Here is a 20,164-nt window from a genome sequence, read left to right as displayed (position 1 = left end):
CGCACTAACTCTGTGTGTTAAGTGTTCCTGTATTTGTGTGATAAACAGGACTTATTCCTCATTTCCTGTCTCATCCTCCGCTCAGGTTTCAGCCTGTTCTTGGCTTTATATAATGTCATAGAGAGGCGATGGCCTTACCACGGTCACCTCAGGCACAGAAGCCTCAAAAGGGGAGGAGCCAAAATAGCTATTTTCAGACAGAAGATGAGCTGAGGGCTACAGCATGGCTTGGATAAGATATTAAAGGATTATTGCCCAATATGAATAATGCAAAGCTGCTCTAGTAGAGCCCAAACTTAGAAAGATATAGCTGGAAAAGAGTTGGAGAGATCCATCAGCTCAGAAAACAAAAGCTGCTGATGAAACGTTACCTGATCGTGTTATCATTCACGATCCAAATATAAAAGACTTCTTTTTAATCAAAATATAAAAGACTTGTTGTGTTATGGAGAGTTAAATAAATGAATCACCGCTCATTCCAAACACTGACACCGAGCGTTTGGTTACTGTGGTTACTGTGAGGCTCAATTGTGACCGACAGGAGCTGAATGATAGACGATCTCAGAAAATATGAAATAAGGTCAGATGGAGGAGGGGGCTTCAAGGACAGATGATGACAGGGTAATAAAACTCAGAGACGAAGGACTGATTCCCGTTCAGCTGCGGACTCGAACGTATCGTTGGATTGTGCAGACTTTGATGACATGCAGTCGTTCTGCTGAAAGCCCTTGAAGAAGACATTTATATGAGACAATTTCCAACATCAGTTATGGGTTCAGGAGGTGGCCGCTCATCTCTCGGCCCTGTTTGAAGATTTTATGGTTTGTTGTCACAGGACTAAGTGTGTTGGTGGGTGGGTTCCTGTATCTGTGACCTCCATCAGAGGCTCTGTGGAGCTCGAGCTCTTTATTCTTCCTCTTAGAGCTGCTCTGTAATTCAGACATACAGTAATAACCTGTCAGGTACACAGAAGTATGTAAACGACGCTTTACCACGAGCTGCCACTTCAGCTTTCTGACATCATGAACACAGGAATCATCAGACAATCATTTGTGATGCCAGTGAACATCCTCCAGTTTATCCCCATCTCTGACTCTAATGGGCCCATTATTTCATAAAGATGCTTCATAAAATGATTTAACAAATTAAACTAGTCTCGCCCTATGACAGCTGGGATAGGCTCCAGCGCCCCCCGCGACCCTGAAAAGGATAAGCGGAAGCGAATGGATGGATGGATGGATGGAAATTAAACTAGCGACATTGTGTTCCAGTGGTCAGCCCTGTTGTCTCACAGCATGAAGGGTCTGGGTCTGAATTCGCTGGCTGGGCGGGGCTTCCCCTTGGAATTGGTTTGATATTCTGGTGGTTTTAATAAAGTTTCTCATTTGCTTTCAGACCCTGAAGTTAGTGCGACTGCATGCAGAGCTTCTGGTTATGTGCACAGTTCATCTCTGCACCCGTTTCTCAAATAGAGATAAATGGAGGAACTGCACCACTCAGGAAACTAGCGCTGTCATTACAGCAGCTAAGAAAGAAAACCAGTCCTGTGGGCCGATGTGACAGCGAGAGGCTGCTTTCACCTGCACATTTAGTTTGAGCAGCATTTTAATCTTTTTTGTTTTTAAATAAAAATATTATTTTACTTAATATTCCACTTTGACTGACTCACATTTCACACGGAGCACTGTCTGTCTGGGATTCACTCGGATGTTGATTTGACAAAAAAACCATTTTAAAAGTCATCAGATTTATATTTTGGTCCTTTCTTGATCCTGTTCTGGTGCACTGACCTTAATGTGCACATAACTCCAAACCCACAGGCTTCACACGTGACCATCACGTGTGACACACCTTTTAGATGTGGTTTGTAATGCACACTTTCACGCTCCTTTGAATAATAACAGTATCTAGCACAATGCTTCTTCTACTAGTTGTTGTAAACGTGCTGTTTGCAGGTCTTTAAAGAAGTCAAAAAGTCGTCTTGCAATTTGTCTGCATAACTGAAACATCTCCAGGCAGTTATTTTGAAGCCCTCGTCTAAATAAAAGGTTCAGGAGCCATAACAATCAGTAATGAATGAGACATAAAAAACTGCATTAATTAAAAAACAAAGGAAAAAAAACTTTAAAATTAGGTTTACTTGTTACTTGTGTATCCGAGACGTCACATCTATGAAGCCAGTGTGCCACGCAACCCATGCAGGCGCAGGGAGAACACAGAGGCACCGTGGATGGATCATCGTGGATGCCAGTCATTTGTTGGAAAAAGTGTTTGCAGTAACTTTACTGAAATTAACAAAACTATTAACGCCATTTACAAAACGTTGCTATAACTGGATTTTACAGCATCCATCCATCCGTTCTCTTCCGCTTATCCTTATGAGGGCTGCGGGGGGGTGGAGCCTATCCCCGCTACCATAGGTCGAGGTGCAGGCTACATCCGGGACAGGTCGACAGTCTGTTGCAAGTAATTATTGTAAATTTATTGTAGAGTTTGTGTATATTTTCTTTACAGTAGGGTCACAGTAAATGTAGCTGGCATTAAATGTCCTGTGAATTCACTGCTAGGGCCCAGAGCAGTAACTCCTCCCGGTTTAATGACCTTATACCGACGCTAGATGGCAGCAGCTGGAGGCAGATGCTGAGTGTAGCAGCTTTGAATATGGAAATCAGCCCCACTAATCTCAGCTCCACACATCACAGAGTGGACTTCAGCAGCACAGTGGAGGAAGTCTGTGCGTCATACGCGAGCCTGAATGAAAACTCTGGCCGGCTTTGGTCACTGGGATCATCTTCACGGTTAGCTTCTCATCTCTTTATTTCTATGAATCAAATGTAAAGGGGGCAGTGTTTAGTCTTCAGCGACTCACTTCCATCCTGACTGGGTGGAACTTCTCTGAACACTAACTGCCTGATTTCCTGCAACAATCAATCCCACTGTTTCTAATTGGACGTGGTAGCGCCCCCTCCTCCTCTTCCTCTGCTCTCCGGTTTATTGTCACTGACATTCGGATTATTCCTCACAGCAGCAGCAGCAGCCCGCTCCTCCTCCTCGTCTCCTTCTCCGTCCGACAATGCGGGCACAAACTAAGGATTTATAATTTCTCCTTCGCTTCCTCCTCGTTTGCACGGTAAGAGAAATCTTTCCTTCCTTCCTCATCTTGTTTCGCTTTGAGCGTTTCTTTAAAATGTTTTCGTGCTGCTGAGCCACGCGCACGCGAGACAGCGCCGGGCTCTCGTGTGGACGCGCAACGCGTGAAGTGGGTTACCGGTGGGAGCTTTGGTGTTGTGCACGGGCTGTTTGACTTTAACTTGCACAGAACTGAGCGGTGTGTGTGTGTGTGTGTGTGTGTGTGTGTGTGTGTGTGTGTGTGTGTGTGTGTGTGTGTGTGTGTGTGTGTGTGAGAGAGAGAGAGAGAGAGAGAGAGACACTGCTTGCGCGCGCTGGGTGGCTCTTTGGATCCGAGCCGTTTGTTGGGAACGATCAGCGCTGGATCCGCCCCCCCGGTGTTTACTTCACTCACTGGACAGTCCGCGTGCCGCCGTGCACGCCTGCAGAGGTGACGGGGTCGCGCTCATACAGGATTTTTTGCCTGTGATTTGAGTAGAAATGATTGGCCGCTCTTCACAGGAGTAATCTGAGGTGGGCCCCCGGAGGCTCCACTGACCCCACTCTCATATCGACCCCTCTAATAGAAGACACTTACACCAGCACTTACACCCCCACCTACACTCCCACCATCTCCTCCAGAATTTTGGGTGGCATATGGCTGCTTCTGCTCCAAGGCTCACAGATGTTCGGTTGTTACATCAGCAGCCTTGTTTGGAGACAAGACGCTCAAACCACATCCTACCTTCTGCTTCTGTGTGTGTGTGCAGAAGTGTGTGGGTGTTAGTGTCATTATGGGGGCCTGTGGCTCAGTAATTGCTATGGTCTGATCTCGTTGTGTCCTCACTGGAGAGCTATAATCCTCAGCTGAAAGTAAGCTCACGCAGAAAGAGTCAGAGTGATCCGGGATGTATTTCAGTGGGAAATATGCAAATATCCATCTCTACAGGAGGCAGCATCTGTGGGCTCGATCTGTGATTATTCACCTTTTGCAGTGTCTGCTCTCCCGCCTTCACAGGAGGGAGAAGTGATCATGTTTTTCCCCTCAGCACTTTAGAAGCAGGTCACAGTCAAGGTATAAAGCAATAATATTCATTATATTTCTAAAACTGTGGAACAGATTCCCCCAAACAGTCCAGATGGTTAAAAATAAATAAATAAAAGTTAACGTTTGAGAAGCTGCAACATTTTCTCCCTTTTTAAAAAAAAAAAAAATGTTTTGGGAAACTGCTTCAAATGTTCAGAATCAACAAACCGACAGTCCAAGCAGATTCAAACAGTTTGAGTTACACAGAAATATTAAAAGGAAACACAACAAAGCTCGGCAAAAACTGACCAAGCAGTTTATTAATGCGACGCTCAGTGTTTGCAGACAAACACTGTTGTCCCTGCTCTTGTGACTGAACCCAGTCCACGACCTTCACAAACCCCTGCAGGATAAACTGGGCCCATTAACCATCCCAGTGCTGATTAGCTCTCAAAGACTTGATTAAAAGACAGGATGAAAGCACCTGCTAGCCTAGCAACGATCAGGCTTTTTCAAAGCACGGTGACCTTCACCTTCATACGGGCTGGTTTTTGTTCACTGGGCCTCGGATGAGACTGTTGAGGTGCTGCGGTACGTTTCATTGGTTGGGAAGCCCTCCATAGGAACACCAGCTTGCTTGGCTTTAGATCCTACTTCTGAAAAATGTAGATGGTTTAACTTTTTTATGAGAGATCTCCTAATGTTTTATCCACATAGCGCTGACATGTTTGGCTCACCTCTCAGCTGCTGATTTACTGCTCAGTCCGATTCTCTCAGCTACGGCCGTGAGTTGTAGGTAGAAACGATAAGAAGCAGGCTGCGTGCTGTTTCACTGGAATTCGAGTGACTGCCTGATGTATTTATGTTGTATTGTTCAAAATCGAAACAAAGTTACTGTGTCAACATACGCAGTAAGACGCAGGCAATGAGATATTACAGGCAAAATCTATATTCTACAAGCATGTAAAGATATACTTTTCTTTCTGAGACTCTGGCGTTTTCATCCCGCACACGTCTCATCTGTGTTCCTCATATTTGGATTCTCTTTTGTTTCGTTTAGTTTTGAGTTTGTTCGCGGGCGTTCAGAGGCCCATCTGCAGCTCCGGCATTCCCCAAAACCCTGTGGCTTAATTTTCTGATGTAGGATAATAAAAATACTTTTGGGAACTTTTGGACTCCAAGAAAAAAAATTACAAAATGTAAATCTGACTTCAGGTTTCTTTTCTGGAAATTGATGCAAACTAGCAGACTGATCCTGCATCACCTCTGACCCATCAGGCTGTTACAATAACAGACACGTAACAAACATGGGCATGGGTAAAAATATTACATGAATCTAAATATTATTAAGGATTTTTCAGGATAAAACGTTGAATATTGTGACCGATGCTGAGCGCTGACAGCCTGCTGTTGTGGGCTTTTCTCCAGGCCTGCTTCGCAGCGGTTTGCAGCCATTTCTTTGCTGTCAGCAGAAGTAACTGTCTATTTTTGTCTTTACAAATAGCTTTTATTGAGCTCTTTAAAAGCCGCTTTATTGTGCGATGTGACAGCAGCGCAGTGAACTCGTGTCCGTCTGCGGGCCTCACATTTACAGAATACGAGGCCAGTTTCCGGTGAGAACATCAGTCTTCTGCCTGCTTTATCTTCACTGCTGCTTTCTGCTGGATTAGTCGAGGATGTCGAGCGATGCCTTTTCAGTCTGGCGTGGCTGATCGTGGTATCGCACACTCACAGATGGTCCAGAGACGGCTTAAAAAGTTGTCAGATCGGCTCTGATGCGCCGACAAACTAGTGCAGCGCGTCGGACGTAACGAAGGACAACAGCTGGCGGCGCTTTCAGAAATCTGGCTTTGAAATCTCGCGTCATGTGATTGAGTTTGTGTTTTAAATGATACGTGCACAACAAATCAACAAGACACGTGTCTTACGGATACTACAAACGCCTCTATTAGTCCAAAAATCCTTTGATTAGATGTTCATTTTTATGCACAGCATTGTGGGTGTCGCAGCGCGCATTCATTTCAACAAAAGTCTGAGATCTTTTTTCTTTTCTTTGGAAAAAAACCAAAAAATCTTTGGATTCAAATTAAACATGTAAGAAAACCACTCAGAGTAAATTATTCCATTTAAATGTTTAAAATTGTTTTCATCATCGACTCTCTAAAGTAACACCAAAGAGGCTTTTTATAAACATCTTTATTTGAATATTTAAATATGAGCATCACTAACGCACCACAGTATTTATTCATCTACAAAGAACGAACGGACCCTTTTAAAATGCATACAAACGCAACTAAACTCTAAATGAGGCAGTAAAATGTGAGACGTTTGCATCGAGATTTTAAATGATCTCAGTCAGGCTCCAGGTGATGACATCACCACCTTGAACGGGAAATGCAGTTTTCCATTGGCTGCTGCTGGCGTGACCGTGGATCAACCGTGAAGCCGAGCTCGGGTGGTTGTGGGGGGGTTCTCCTGCAGATCCCGGGACGCACGTTTTGTTTTTGTGGAACTAACGGTGTGGGGATGTCTGCTTACTGATGGTGACCGTGACGGCTGCGTGGTGACTCTGTGTCGAGCTTACGTGCTCTCTGTGCCTGAACTCGTGAATATGTTGTTATTATTATTATTTTTTTTTTTTTTTAAAGTTGTTGGTTTGTTTTTTTTTAATTTAACCAAAATAATCCCAACATGAGCCCAGAGAATGGGAGGACTTTGAGCTCTGGAGAAACGAAGCAGACCTGCTGGTTGTTGGCGTGTTGCGTTGGAAGCTTTGCAACTGTGAAATGTTCAAAACCCTGATGCATCATGAAAAAACCAGAGATGAGGATCCACCATCAGCCACACAACGATGATTCTCCATGATTTATTTATTATCTTTGGCCCTGAAACTTGGTCCCGTGAGCCTCTCGGCTGTGGACGTGACCGGGTCAGATCTTTGCAGCTCCTCCCTCTGTAGCCTGTGGTGATGTCACCCTGTGCTTTGTGATCAATCAACGATTTCTTGTAAACATACTGAACTCTTTATCAGAATTTTAACTATTTATGAACATGCTGCACATTTATTCATGTGCATCATCACGAAACGACAATAATTCATTGAAAGGAGACAGAAAATAAATAAATATCGATAAATTAATACTAAATGATTTTCTTTTCATGTTTATCTAGAAGCTTTCAATTTTACAAAACCTAAAAACACAGAAAAATGAACGTTTTGGACGTTAGCTGTGTGACGTAAACACAACCGAAATGTGGGCCAGAATTGAATTTTACTCTCAGTCTGAACACAATTCAGTTTTATTGATACATCACAACAACATATATTTTATATCCAGTCGTTCAGTCTGACGTCACTAGCCGTGTCTGGGCCTAAACTCCGCTGCAGGTCCATATATCAAACGATCACTATGGCATCACTGAGAGTTGAAAAACTGTCTAAAGTCTTTCATCTTTAATAAAATGATCAGCGTTCTGCTCTACCAGGTGTAACAATTGAGTTTAACATCCAGGCATCCATGAAAACGGAATTTATGACATTTAACGGAGTTAGAAGTTAGCAGGGAGTTAGCTCGCTAGCTTCTATCTAAATACAATATAGCATGTCCTGACTGCGGGGTTTTGGAAACAAATTAAAACGTACAGCTCTGCTATCACTTCCAACATAAATGAAGACAGAAAACTAAACAGCAGTGACGTTTGTAGGGTTACTGAAGTTGGGCTAGCTGGTATATAATGATGTGCTACGTGACCGCTAGCGACACAGCTATGTTAGCATAATATAAACAAGCTAACTTTTTTCCACTGGATAAAAGTTAACGTGAGTGTTCTCAGTGGTCAGGAACAAATGTAATCGCATGGCAGGATGCTGTAAAAGGACCAAACTTCAGCCAGGAGAACAACAACAAACAGTGAAATGTGGATTATTAAATATTAGGTCTCTCTCCTCCAAGTCTCTGTTAGTACATGACTTAATAATTGATCAACAAATTGATTTACTCTGTCTTACAGAAACCTGGTTGCAGCAGGATGATTATGTTAGTTTAAATGAATCAACACCCCGAGTCATTCTAACTACCAGAAACCTCGAAGCACAGGCCGGGGGGGCGGTGTGGCAGCAATTTTTCACACCAGCCTGTTAATTAATGAAAGACCAAGACAGACTTTTAATTCATTTGAAAGCCTGATGCTTAACATTGTCCACCCCAGCTGTAAAACTCAGAAACCAGTCTTACTTGTTATCATCTATCGTCCACCTGGGCCTTACACAGAGTTTCTGTCTGATTTCTCAGACTTTATATCTAATTTAGTTCTGAGCTCAGATAAAATAATTATTGTGGGTGATTTTAACATCCATGTAGATGCTAAAAATGACAGCCTCAACATGGCATTTAATCTGTTATTAGACTCAACTGGCTTCTCTCAAAATGTAAAAGAACCCACCCACCACTTTAATCACACTCTAGATCTTGTTTTAACATATGGCATAGAAACTGAACATTTAACAGTGTTTCCTGAAAACCCTCTGCTGTCTGATCATTTCCTGATAACATTTACATTTACAATAATTGATTACACAGCGGTGGAGAGTAGACTTTATCAAAGTAGATGTCTTTCTGAAAGCGCTGTAACTAAGTTTAAGAATATAATCCACCCACTGTTATCATCTTCAATGCCCTGTACCAACACAGAGCAGAGCAGCTATCTGAACGCTACCCCAACAGAGGTCGATTATCTTGTTAATAATTTCACCTCCTCACTACGTACGACTCTGGATACTGTAGCTCCTGTGAAAACTAAGGTCTCTAATCAGAAGTACCTGACTCCGTGGTATAATTCTCAAACACGTAGCCTAAAGCAGATGACTCGTAAGCTGGAGAGGAAATAGCGTGTCACAAATCTAGAGGATCATCATTTAGCCTGGAGAAATAGTTTGCTGCTTTATAAGAAAGCCCTCCGCAAAGCCAGAACATCTTACTATTCATCACTGATTGAAGAAAATAAGAACAACCACAGGTTTCTCTTCAGCTCTGTAGCCAGGCTGAGAAACAGTCAGAGCTCTTTTGAGCCAACCATCCCTTTAACGTTAACTAGTAATGACTTCATGAACTTCTTCACAAATAAAATTTTTATCATTAGAGAAAAAATTACCAGTAATCATCTCACAGATGTAATATTATCTACAGCTACTCTTAGTACCATTGATGTTAAGTTAGACTCTTTTTCTCCAATTGATCTTTCTGAGTTAACTTCAATAATTACTTCCTCCAAACCATCAACGTGTCTTTTAGACCCCATTCCTACAAAACTGCTCAAAGAAGTCCTGCCATTAATTAATTCTTCGATCTTAAATATGATCAACCTATCTCTAATAATCGGCTATGTACCACAGGCCTTCAAGCTGGCTGTAGTTAAACCTTTACTCAAAAAGCATCTCTAGACCCAGCAGTCTTAGCTAATTATAGGCCAATCTCCAACCTTCCTTTCATATCAAAAATCCTTGAAAGAGTAGTTGTCAAACAGCTAACAGATCATCTGCAGAGGTTTATTTGAAGAGTTTCAGTCAGGTTTCAGAGCTCATCACAGCACAGAAACAGCTTTAGTGAAGGTTACAAATGATCTTCTTATGGCCTCTGACAGTGGACTCATCTCTGTGCTTGTCCTGCTAGACCTCAGTGCAGCGTTCGATACTGTCGACCATAATATCCTATTAGAGCGATTAGAACATGCTGTAGGTATTACAGGTACTGCACTGCAGTGGTTTGTATCATATCTATCTAATAGACTCCAGTTTGTGCATGTAAATGGAGAGTCCTCTTCACACACTGAGGTTAATTATGGAGTTCCACAGGGTTCAGTGCTAGGACCAATTCTGTTTACATTATACATGCTTCCCTTAGGCAGCATCATTAGAAGACATAGCATACATTTACACTGTTATGCCGATGACACCCAGCTCTATCTGTCCATGAAGCCAGATAACACACACCAATTAGTTAAACTGCAGGAATGTCTTAAAGACATAAAGACCTGGATGGCCACTAACTTTCTGCTTCTTAATTCAGATAAAACTGAGGTTATTGTACTCGGCCCTGAAAAGCTTAGAAATATGGTATCTAACCAGATTCTTCCTCTGGATGGCATTACCTTGGCCTCCAGTAACGCGGTGAGGAACCTTGGAGTCATTTTTGACCAGGACATGTCCTTCAACGCACATATTAAACAAATATGTAAGACTGCTTTCTTCCATTTGCGCAACATCTCTAAAATTAGAAATATCCTGTCTCAGAGTGACGCTGAAAAACTAGTTCATGCATTTATTACTTCCAGGCTGGACGACTGTAATTCATTATTATCAGGATGTCCAAAAAACTCCCTGAAAAGCCTTCAACTGATCCAAAATGCTGCAGCAAGAGTCCTGACAGGGACTAGAAAGAGAGAGCATATTTCTCCTGTTTTGGCTTCCTGTTAAATCCAGAATTCAAAATCCTGCTCCTCACATACAAGGTCTTAAATAATCAGGCCCCATCTTATCTTAATGACCTTGTAGTACCATATCACCCTATTAGAGCACTTCGCTCTCGCTCTGCAGGCCTACTTGTTGTTCCTAGAGTATTTAAAAGTAGAATGGGAGGCAGAGCCTTCAGTTTTCAGGCCCCTCTTCTGTGGAACCAGCTTCCAGTTTGGATTCAGGAGACAGACACTATCTCTACTTTTAAGATTAGGCTTCAAACTTTCCTTTTTGCGAAAGCATATAGTTAGGGCTGGACCAGGTGACCCTGAATCCTCCCTTAGTTATGCTGCAATAGACGTAGGCTGCCGGGGGATTCCCATGATGCATTGAGTTTTTCCTTTCCAGTCACCTTTCTCACTCACTATGTGTTAACAGACCTCTCTGCATTGAATCATATCTGTTATTAATCTCTGTCTCTCTTCCACAGCATGTCTTTATCCTGTCTTCCTTCTCTCACCCCACCAATCACAGCAGATGGCCCCGCCCCTCCCTGAGCCTGGTTCTGCCGGAGGTTTCTTCCTGTTAAAAGGGAGTTTTTCCTTCCCACTGTCGCCAAAGTGCTTGCTCATAGGGGGTCATATGATTGTTGGGTTTTTCTCTGTATCTATGAAGCGCCTTGAGGCGACTTTTGTTGTGATTTGGCGCTATATAAATAAAATTGAATTAAATTGAATTGAACTGAGATAATCCATCCACAATACGAGGTTAGTCATTCATATACTGCTGCATGGGCTGGGCTGTAGTTACATCCTAAGGTTTTAAAAACTGAGCTTAAATAAATGATTAGTGGTAATAAAAGCCGAGGGAGGTCAACAGTGATCACTGACTGTTTTAGGAGCTTTTTGAGATTAAATAGAAGAAAATACAAAACATTAAATGGTAAATGGCCTGTATTTGTATAGCGCTTTTCTAGTCCCTAAGGACCCCAAAGCGCTTTACACAACCTGTCATCCACCCATTCACACACACACATTCACACACTGGTGATGGCAAGCTACAATGTAGCCACAGCCACCCTGGGGCGCACTGACAGAGGCGAGGCTGCCGGACACTGGCGCCACCGGGCCCTCTGACCACCAAACATGTTAACAACACAAAAGCCATATTAAACGCAGACTACTTTAGGCCCGCAAGTAGGATTCGTCACGTCATCACTTAACGACCGGATTGTAAGGTTAACCCTGCAATAACACATACAGAGAAAAACCCAACAATCATATGACCCCCTATGATCAAGCACTTTGGTGACAGTGGGAAGGAAAAACTCCCTTTTAACAGGAAGAAACCTCTGGCAAAACCAGGCTCAGCGAGGGGCGGGGCCATCTGCTGTGATTGGTTGGGGTGAGAGAAGGAAGACAGGATGAAGACATGCTGTGGAAGAGAGACAGAGATTAATAACATATATGATTCAATGCAGAGAGGTCTATTAACACATAGTGAGTGAAGAAGAAACACCCAGTGCATCATGGGAATCCCTCAGCAGCCTCGTCTCCGAAAACGTCGGAGTGCTTTTGAAAATATGCGGTGTCTTGATAAACTGAGCAGATATTTGAGGTTTACACAGCTACATTCTCGCCTAAAATGTGTGTTAAAAGTTTATTTTGTGACCCAGAAAGATTAATAAGAGTAATATTAAAACTAACTAGCTGCCGCCATTGTTGGAAACTGAGCTGTGCTGAGCTATGAATTCTGGGACACAGCTTCTTCTTCTACGGGGTTTAACAGCTGGCATCCTTGTACATGCTGTGCTGCCATCTTCTGTTTCAGTCCGTTATTACACTCTTAAATCCTGCTACTTATTCCTGCGTCTTTTGGGATCTTACAAAGCTTCAAACGACATGTCGACGCTTTTGATAGTCGACGTAATCGTGACTAGTCAACTAATCGTGGCAGCCCTACTGTTAACACATAGTGAGTGAAGAAGAAACACCCAGTGCATCATGGGAACCCCCGGCAGCCTACACCTATAGGGCTTTGGAGCGTGATGTCAGCATAACTGAGGGAGGATTCAGGGTCACCTGATCCAGCCCTACCTGTACACTCTGTAAGAACACCGAGCCACCTGCGTGTGTTAGCATTAATCGACGCTGGATGCTAAACCTATTTTTGTGTTCACCTCTAATGTGAGGGAGAGCTTACATGGCGTTGTTGGAAACCAACCAGCTGGATGAGGATGAGTGTAGCTGATAGTTGGAATACTTTAAGAATTTCCCATGAAGTCCAACAATCTCTCACATTTAGTTTTCCTGGTCCCTGCATAGCGGCGCCGCTGACCCAGCTGCCCTCAATCGGAGTCGGCGAGCTAGTCGTTCATCTCTGGTTGGTGGTGTCAGGAGAATCTCAGCTGATGGGTTTTCAGGATTCACACAAAGCGAGCTGGAATATTTTTAACTCTTGCCAAAGCAGCTTTGCCTCTGATCGTGTCACCTCATATGAATTAGTGTCAGCTCATCTCATTTCTTAGACTCGGCGTGTAATGCAGCACTGCAATGCCGTCAGAGTCCAAGTGTTCAGTCATGTCTGTACGACCGTCAGTTCAGAACTCAGCAGAGAACGAGTGAAGAGCAAAGCTGGAGCCGGAGAATGTGGCTTATTGTTTTAAAACAAAACTAATTATGAGGAGCCTCGTAATAACTTGATGATGTTTAGCGTTAAGCTGCAGCTTTTAGCCGAACGTGACAGAAGATGCAGTTTGACAGATTTCGTCTGGCTGTTCTTCCCGTCTGTACAGCGCACTCGAGTTAAAGCGGCCTCGCTCTCGGTGCACGGCGTGCTCCCACTCAGTCACTCAGTCAGCCAAACACTGCCGGCTGCATATCAACCAGCCACATCAAACGGCCCAGTGATGCTGCCGCTCCGACCTCGCTGAGCTTTAAAAGGAGTTTAATCTGGACTCTGCTGTAGATGGGTGAGCGTCGCCTGTGTGCGCGTCCCAGGGAGCGCGCTCGGAGCGAGAGGGGTGGAGATTTTAGGAAGCATACTTGCATTTCAAAGTAATGGGCTATTTATAGGGCAGACAAACAGAGTGAGAGAGAGCGAGGGGGGGGCAAAGCGTCCACTGCCTGTGGCCTGTTGTTGTTAGCATCGAGGAATGCACCAGTGGCTGTTGTGATGAGGATGGTGTGTAAGGGTTGCAGCCACAGCGTGTATGTTTTAGTCGCAGTGATTAGACTGTGCGGACACAGTCACAGACATGCACGTTTCTGGGGATCATGCTAATTTATGCTGTTGCGATGGAGTTGAAAGGTGACGGCGAGCTCTCGGGCCTAAAGCTGGCTGATGCAGCGTGTCTGCTTGTGTATTTCTAATTGCAGAGAGTTGATTTCATGTGCGTTTGTTACCTCGCTGCGTGCGTGGAACCAATCGGAGAGAAGACTCTGTGATCATCAAAGGTGCAGATATGGATCGTGCAGGGCAGCCGTGGCCCGAGGCTGACCACGTGGCTTCTGGGATGCGTAAACAAATTAACCCGGCCTGCTTTGTGTGCGAACACGTGAACGAACAGGGAGGTAGTTGAATCGCTGGATGTGCGAGTGCGTAAAATGTCAGGGCCGCTCGCTGTTTTCCATGAAATCCACGGCCCGGGAGAATCCACGGGAAACACTGATCGCTTAATTTTTTTCTGATTAAATCCACAAAAGTCCTGAGGGGGAAAGAGAGCTCTGAGACGACAGACGACGAGGGCAGCAAACGCTCGAGCTGCGTGTGCTGTAACGAGATGTTCCCTCCGCAGCACACGCATGTCAGCACCGTGTGTGTCAGAGGAGCTGCTGCTGAGTGAATCCAACCTCATGATCTGAATTCAGTCACAGTAACAGGACTGAGCGTGAGGTGGACTCTGAGGGGACAGTGAGGTTAGCAGGTTACATCCAGAATAACTGAGGAACTGTGTGAAATTAAACAGATGAACCAGAAAAAGGGAAAAAGCATGTTGAGATTCTCAAGAAAAAAGATTTTCTGAATCCACGTTTCTTGGAGGACTTTGGTGTGGTCTCCGACTCTGCATACACCCAAGAGGCAGCATCGCCGCACCGCCCTGCAGCTCACTGCGATATGCTGGTCTCTCTCATCCTGCCCCCCTCTCCCAGTCACTGTATATGGACCGATGGGTAAGAGTAGCAGTGATGAGTGCACTGTTTGCAGTTTAAGAAGACTCTGCGTGGACTGCTCGGCTTGGAAAAGTGTGCTTTTTCTTTTTTAAGCATCTGGTAAATAATGGAAAATGTTGACCCGCCTCGGGGCGTACTCTTTCCATTCCACTGAAAGGTGAAGAGGATAAGATCTCTACGCTCGTTGATACTCAACATTCGGACACGTTGCTTTGACACACAGCACCTACCAGGTTAATCTGCTGAGGAGCAGCTCACAGAACACGACTGAGAGCCCACGTCGACTCGGCCAATCCAGCCGCCCGTCTGAAACGCAACGAGCCCGACCGTCACAACCACGGTGAGACTCACAGGAATCAAAGGAGCCACTGCTAAAGTCCTGTGTTTGTGTCCCAGTGGGTGAGAGCGGTCTGGGGGGGTCACCAAAAGCATATCTGCAGTGTTGGACATCAGGCTGAAAGATAGAGGGATTCCTTTCATTAACATCTCACCCTGCAGATGTCTTTCACTCCAATATTTTCTTTTTCACTTTGAAAAGATGTCCGGAGCTTTGTGCTCAGACAGTTTCTTTTAAAGTCTCTTAAGACCTGCCGTGGACCACCTGTGTAATATTAAACAGCAGAAAGACAAAGTTTGAGTCTCTCTGGTGGATTTAGTGACGCATTCAAGAACCGAAGAATCAGATATTTCTTTCAGGACTAAAGTTTGTGTCTCGCTCTAACAGAAGGAGAATGTTGTCGTGTGCATTGACAGCTCGATATGAAACCTTGTTGTACTGAAACATGTTGTTCTCGTGCGTCACTTTTCACACACAAACCTTTTTATTTGCATTTCCTCATTTTATGGATTCTTTTAGTTTTCATGAAGCTGAGGTGACTCGATTGTCACATTTTTCTTATGACTTCTTCACGTGCAGAAATGTGCGTTTGAGGCCGTTACCTGCTGCGAGTGTCATAAACGTACAGAAACAAAGAGCGGAGCTGAACTTGGAGGCTCTGTGTCGGAGCTTTTAATGACGTTGCTTGCACTGCAGGGGTTTCTTGAGGAAACGCTTTATCGTTTTTATCTCGACTCCACTTAAAGAAATTCATCTTTCAGAAGCGTGACGCTGTAGGATCTTGTGGGGTAAACACACTCGCATCGATTTGTTTCTTTTTTTCCCAACACAAAGCTTCCTTGGACGAGCAAAGCTCTGTGTTTGGGTGCTTTAAACTTTATTTTACCATCCAAGTATTTCCAGGCTTTTATCTGGAATCCAGGACATGAGCTTTGATGTCGATGCCCACCAAGTCTCCTGTGTATCGTCTGTGCTGCAAACTTTAGTGGCCTTCTACCTCAGAAAAGCCCCCAAAATTGTGCTCTCTTCTTTAACCTAACCTGTTTTTAAAGGGTGAGCATTGGCTTTGCTCTGTTCTTTGCTTTCTTTCACACAGGTGGAGGTGGCAGCAGAGGTGTGTGAGGGTTTCAGATGTAGCTTTATTGCAGGAGGGTTCGTCTCCCTGGTTGAAGAACAGAAATTTGATAATGTTCACGCACAACCTGCATCACAAAAAGTGTAACGCAGCATATTCGTGAATTCAGACACAAACATTATGAAGTAGAACAAGGAGTCAGAAATAGATCAGACAGCTTCAGACTGAGGTTCTGGGCTCTGCAGCAGGAGTCTGACAGCAGCGGGTGTTGTGGGATAAAACGGCTGCTTTCTTTCTTGTTTCTCATCATCACGGGCCAGACACCGTCACTATTCTGACATCTTTGCCGGAGCTGCATTGCAGTAAATAAAGGTGAACGTTGGAGAAGTAAAGGGGAGATTTGTTGGTTTTTGAAAGCACAGCTCTGTCACAGAGTGACTCACAGAAATAAGAGGTGTCATCAAAACGCTCCAGCTGTGGGCATCTGAAGAGAAAATGCACAATAAACTCATTACATTTGGATGATCTCATATTCAAGGTCATCTTCTCGGGCGTGTTCAGACAGGTCGTACACTGTGTGCTCTGTGGCTTCAAACTTGCTTAAAGGGCGGCTGTGGACTTCTCCTACAAAGCCACCCACCCGTGTGGAGGATCACGGCTGGTGATGAGTTTCCACACCTGAAGGTTTGTTCACCAGAATTTGTATAGCGCTTTACTAGTCCCTAAGGAAAGCACTTTAGGGTAGCCACAGCCACCCTGGGGCGGAGGCAAGGCTGCCGGACACTGGCGCCACCTGGCCCTCTGACCACCACCAGTAGGCAACGGGTCGTTGCCCAAGCACACAACGACCGAGACTGTCGGAGCCGAGGCTCGAACCGGCAACCTTCCGATTACAAGACGAACTCCCAACTCTTGAGCCACGATCGCCCCACAGAAGGGACAGAAGGGTTTGACGTGCTGGAGGAAATCTAACATGCAAACAGAGGAACAAGTGCAGGGAAGCACAACAGTGTCGTCTTTGTACTGCCAGCTTTACTTTCTCCCTTTAGTAGCTTTGCATTCTTGATTGGTGTGTGTGTGCGTGTGTGCGTGTGTGTGTGTGTGTGCGTGCGTGTGTGTGTGCGTGCGTGCGTGCGTGTGCGTGTGTGTGTGCGTGTGTGTGTGTGTGTGCGTGGTATATAAATATACTAAAATACTCTTTTCTGGCATCGTTGTTTTATACTCAATTGTATATAGCATTTGTGCTCTGATTTTATTTGATTGTATAAAGTATTTTATTTTGTTCTATTGTGTACAGTTGTGTACATTATCTATTGATAACTTATTCCAGTGTTTTTCTAATTTTCCATGTAACTTCGAACTGTCCACTGCTGTAACAAAACAAATTTCCCACGCGTGGGACTAATAAAGCTTATCTTATGTTATGTCATCTTATCTTAAGCCAAGCTTTCCATCTTTCGTGTGTTTTTACTCAGTCACACCAGCCCTCTGCATGTCCTCCTTCACTACACCCATGAATCTTCTCTGAGCTCTTCTCCTCCTGCCTGGCAGCTCCATCTTCATCATCCTTTGTCCATCACATCCACCCTCCCTCCTCTGCACATGTCCAAACCCTCTCAGCCTCTCCTCTCTGTCCCTCTGATGGACTCATTTCTGATCCAAGCTGCTCAGTGAACATCTGAACATCTTCAGCTCGGCCTCCACCCTCTCCCAGCCACCACAGCAGCTCTCACCACCATCTTTAAACCTTGCTGCTCTCCTTCTGTCCCAAACCACCCCTGACACTCGTCTCCACCCGCTCCACCCTGCCTGCACTCCCTTCTTCACATATTTTCTTGACCGTGGGTATTTAAACTAATCAATCTTCATTAAATCTACTCCTTGCATGACTCATTCAAACACATATATTCTGTCTTGTATCTACCAACTTTCTTTCCTCTTCTCTACAGTCCACACCTCCCAGGTCCCTCACAGACTTCTCCCTCATAAAGCACATTTTAGATTTCTACTAATGGCTCTGAAGAAGTCAGCTGTGGTGAAATCGGTGCAGAGAAGAAGTCGATTGATTTCAGTCGGGTGTGGTCTCTCCGGTCTATCCTGTTCATCTTTTGTTTCCGCCCAGAAAACTGACAGAAAACGCTTGAAAATGTATTTAGTAACAGGGAAGCAGCTTTTACAGTTTTGTGTTTGGTGTTTTCATCCGACTACGCCCCCCTCCACCACACTTCTTCCAGATTTGATTGCTCCACCTTCTCTGGGGTGAAAATTGGGACTTTGCTGTCCAGTTTGAGGTTGCAGTAAACTGAGTATGAAGCAGGTTTTGGACTTGCTGTGTCATAAAACCTCCTGATTAGTCAGTAATAATAACGCACAAGCCATCCTTGAAAAGCACAGATAGCAGTTTCTCTATTCTCAGATGCATTTTGGGAAATGTAGGCTGTACGGTGAGCCCTAACTGGCAGCAAGAACAAAGTGTCAGAACGGCGCACATCACAGTGACTAGCATGCACAGTGACACCGAACATGATGCGGTTATAACAGCATAATAGCATTATTGTGCAGTAATGTAACACTGGCCGAAGTGTGGAACACGATGTCACACATGGAAACAATCACAGCTCTGCTCCGAGCGCTGCGTCGTGTTGCTGCTACAATACGTCGCATTATTCCAACTTCCAGGCAGACCTGCAGCTAACATCCAGCCCTCTGCTGAAGAATGGGCGCCTTGTTCACATCAGCAGAGCGCCAGGACAACAAAATATTTTCCACAGATGCCCTCTTACATAAGCTGTCCCTCCTTTTTATTCTTCTTCTTCCTTCTCTTCCTCACAGAAATCGAGGTCAGCGTTAATTGAAATTCAGACACCTATTAATTAGTGAGTAGACTTCTTTCTCCCGCTGTCTCCTTTCCAGCCCTTGTCTTTGTCTCGCCGTTTCATAACCGCTCCTCTCTGTTCTTTTTCTTTTCTACCTCCTCACTCCTCCTCTAGCTGCTCTCATTCCCTCACTTTCAGGCCTCTCTTGATGATTGCCACTTTCGTTCGGCTCCTCAGATCAAGCCGTTTCGGTTGACGTCTGTGCACGCAGCTTTGAACAGCCGCTCTCTTCGGGGAGTTTCGCGAGTCGCTCTCCTCTGGGATGATGCTGGCTGCGGATTAATCGGCATCCAGTCCAAATCGCTTTCTCAAGCTGCGATCCGCTGGTTATTTATGAGACAGCCAGTCAGCTTGTTGTCAAGCAAATTGTTAATTAAAGGAACTCTGGTGGACTGAGAGATTAAAGTCAAGTGACGGGAAATATTGCCGGTGGAAGTGATTATTCTGCTGACTGAGCCGCTGACCTGCAACCATTTCTCATTCCTGTTTAGTGCTCAGGCTTTGCAGAAGGGATTTTAAAGTCAAAATCATCGATTGTTGATCTTGATTTAAGCTTTGATATGTTTTTACTAGTGAACCTGATAACAGTCACCGTGCTGCCGTCTGACTGCTCTGTGCAGAAGTGTGGTTTTCGTGTTAGATATTAAACCATCCTTCCTGCAGGCTGCTGTTCAGCAGGTTTGTTTCTGAGGATGATTGAACAGTTTGCTCTTCAGTTTTTACCTCAGGACAGATTAGGACAGCAGGTTGTTCTGGTCTTAATGACCAATCAGCTTTGCCTTTCATGGCCATGAAGACCAAACATTCGATTTTAATACATCAGTCAGTTTTGATTGTAACCTGCCCATTTTCCCCTTCCAGCGGCAGACAGCACGGGTGGTTTGCTTGGATGGCAGACGGCTGCATGGGTGTGTATTGTGCTTCACTGTCTTGTCAGTACAGACGTGAGAAACTGGAACAATTTCTGCATTTCAGAGTGAAGCGAAGGTCACTATGTGTCAGAACGTTAGCTTCAACGGTCTGAAATATCACCCAGCTCGATGATGAGGTGAAAGAGTGAGGCGATGTTCACAGTTGTGGTTGTGGTAGTAAACCATTAGGGGTGCAACGATACTCGT

The 20,164-nt window shown here is 44.6% G+C and overlaps 1 protein-coding gene across 4 annotated transcripts in view; it reads left to right on the top strand.

Annotated features, from left to right (window-relative positions):
* Nucleotides 1-2,385: 2,385 nt before the first annotated feature.
* Nucleotides 2,386-20,164, top strand: part of pcbp4 (poly(rC) binding protein 4) — a 199,203-nt gene continuing 181,424 nt past the window's right edge. For 2 of the 4 annotated variants that reach the window (XM_080892764.1, XM_080892766.1), the window contains exon 1: nt 2,847-3,130. The gene's annotated coding sequence lies outside the window, so the exon portion shown is untranslated. Of the gene's footprint in view, nt 2,467-2,567; nt 2,799-2,844; nt 3,131-20,164 lie in introns of those variants that run through there. The other 2 variants (XM_080892765.1, XM_080892768.1) reach the window with 2 other exon arrangements.

The sequence above is a fragment of the Rhamphochromis sp. 'chilingali' genome (assembly GCF_963969265.1).
Source record: "Rhamphochromis sp. 'chilingali' genome assembly, chromosome: 9".
Classification (NCBI taxonomy): Eukaryota; Metazoa; Chordata; class Actinopteri; order Cichliformes; family Cichlidae; genus Rhamphochromis; species Rhamphochromis sp. 'chilingali'.
Note: the sequence above shows the minus strand (reverse complement) of the source record. Positions and strands in the feature narration are given on the sequence as shown.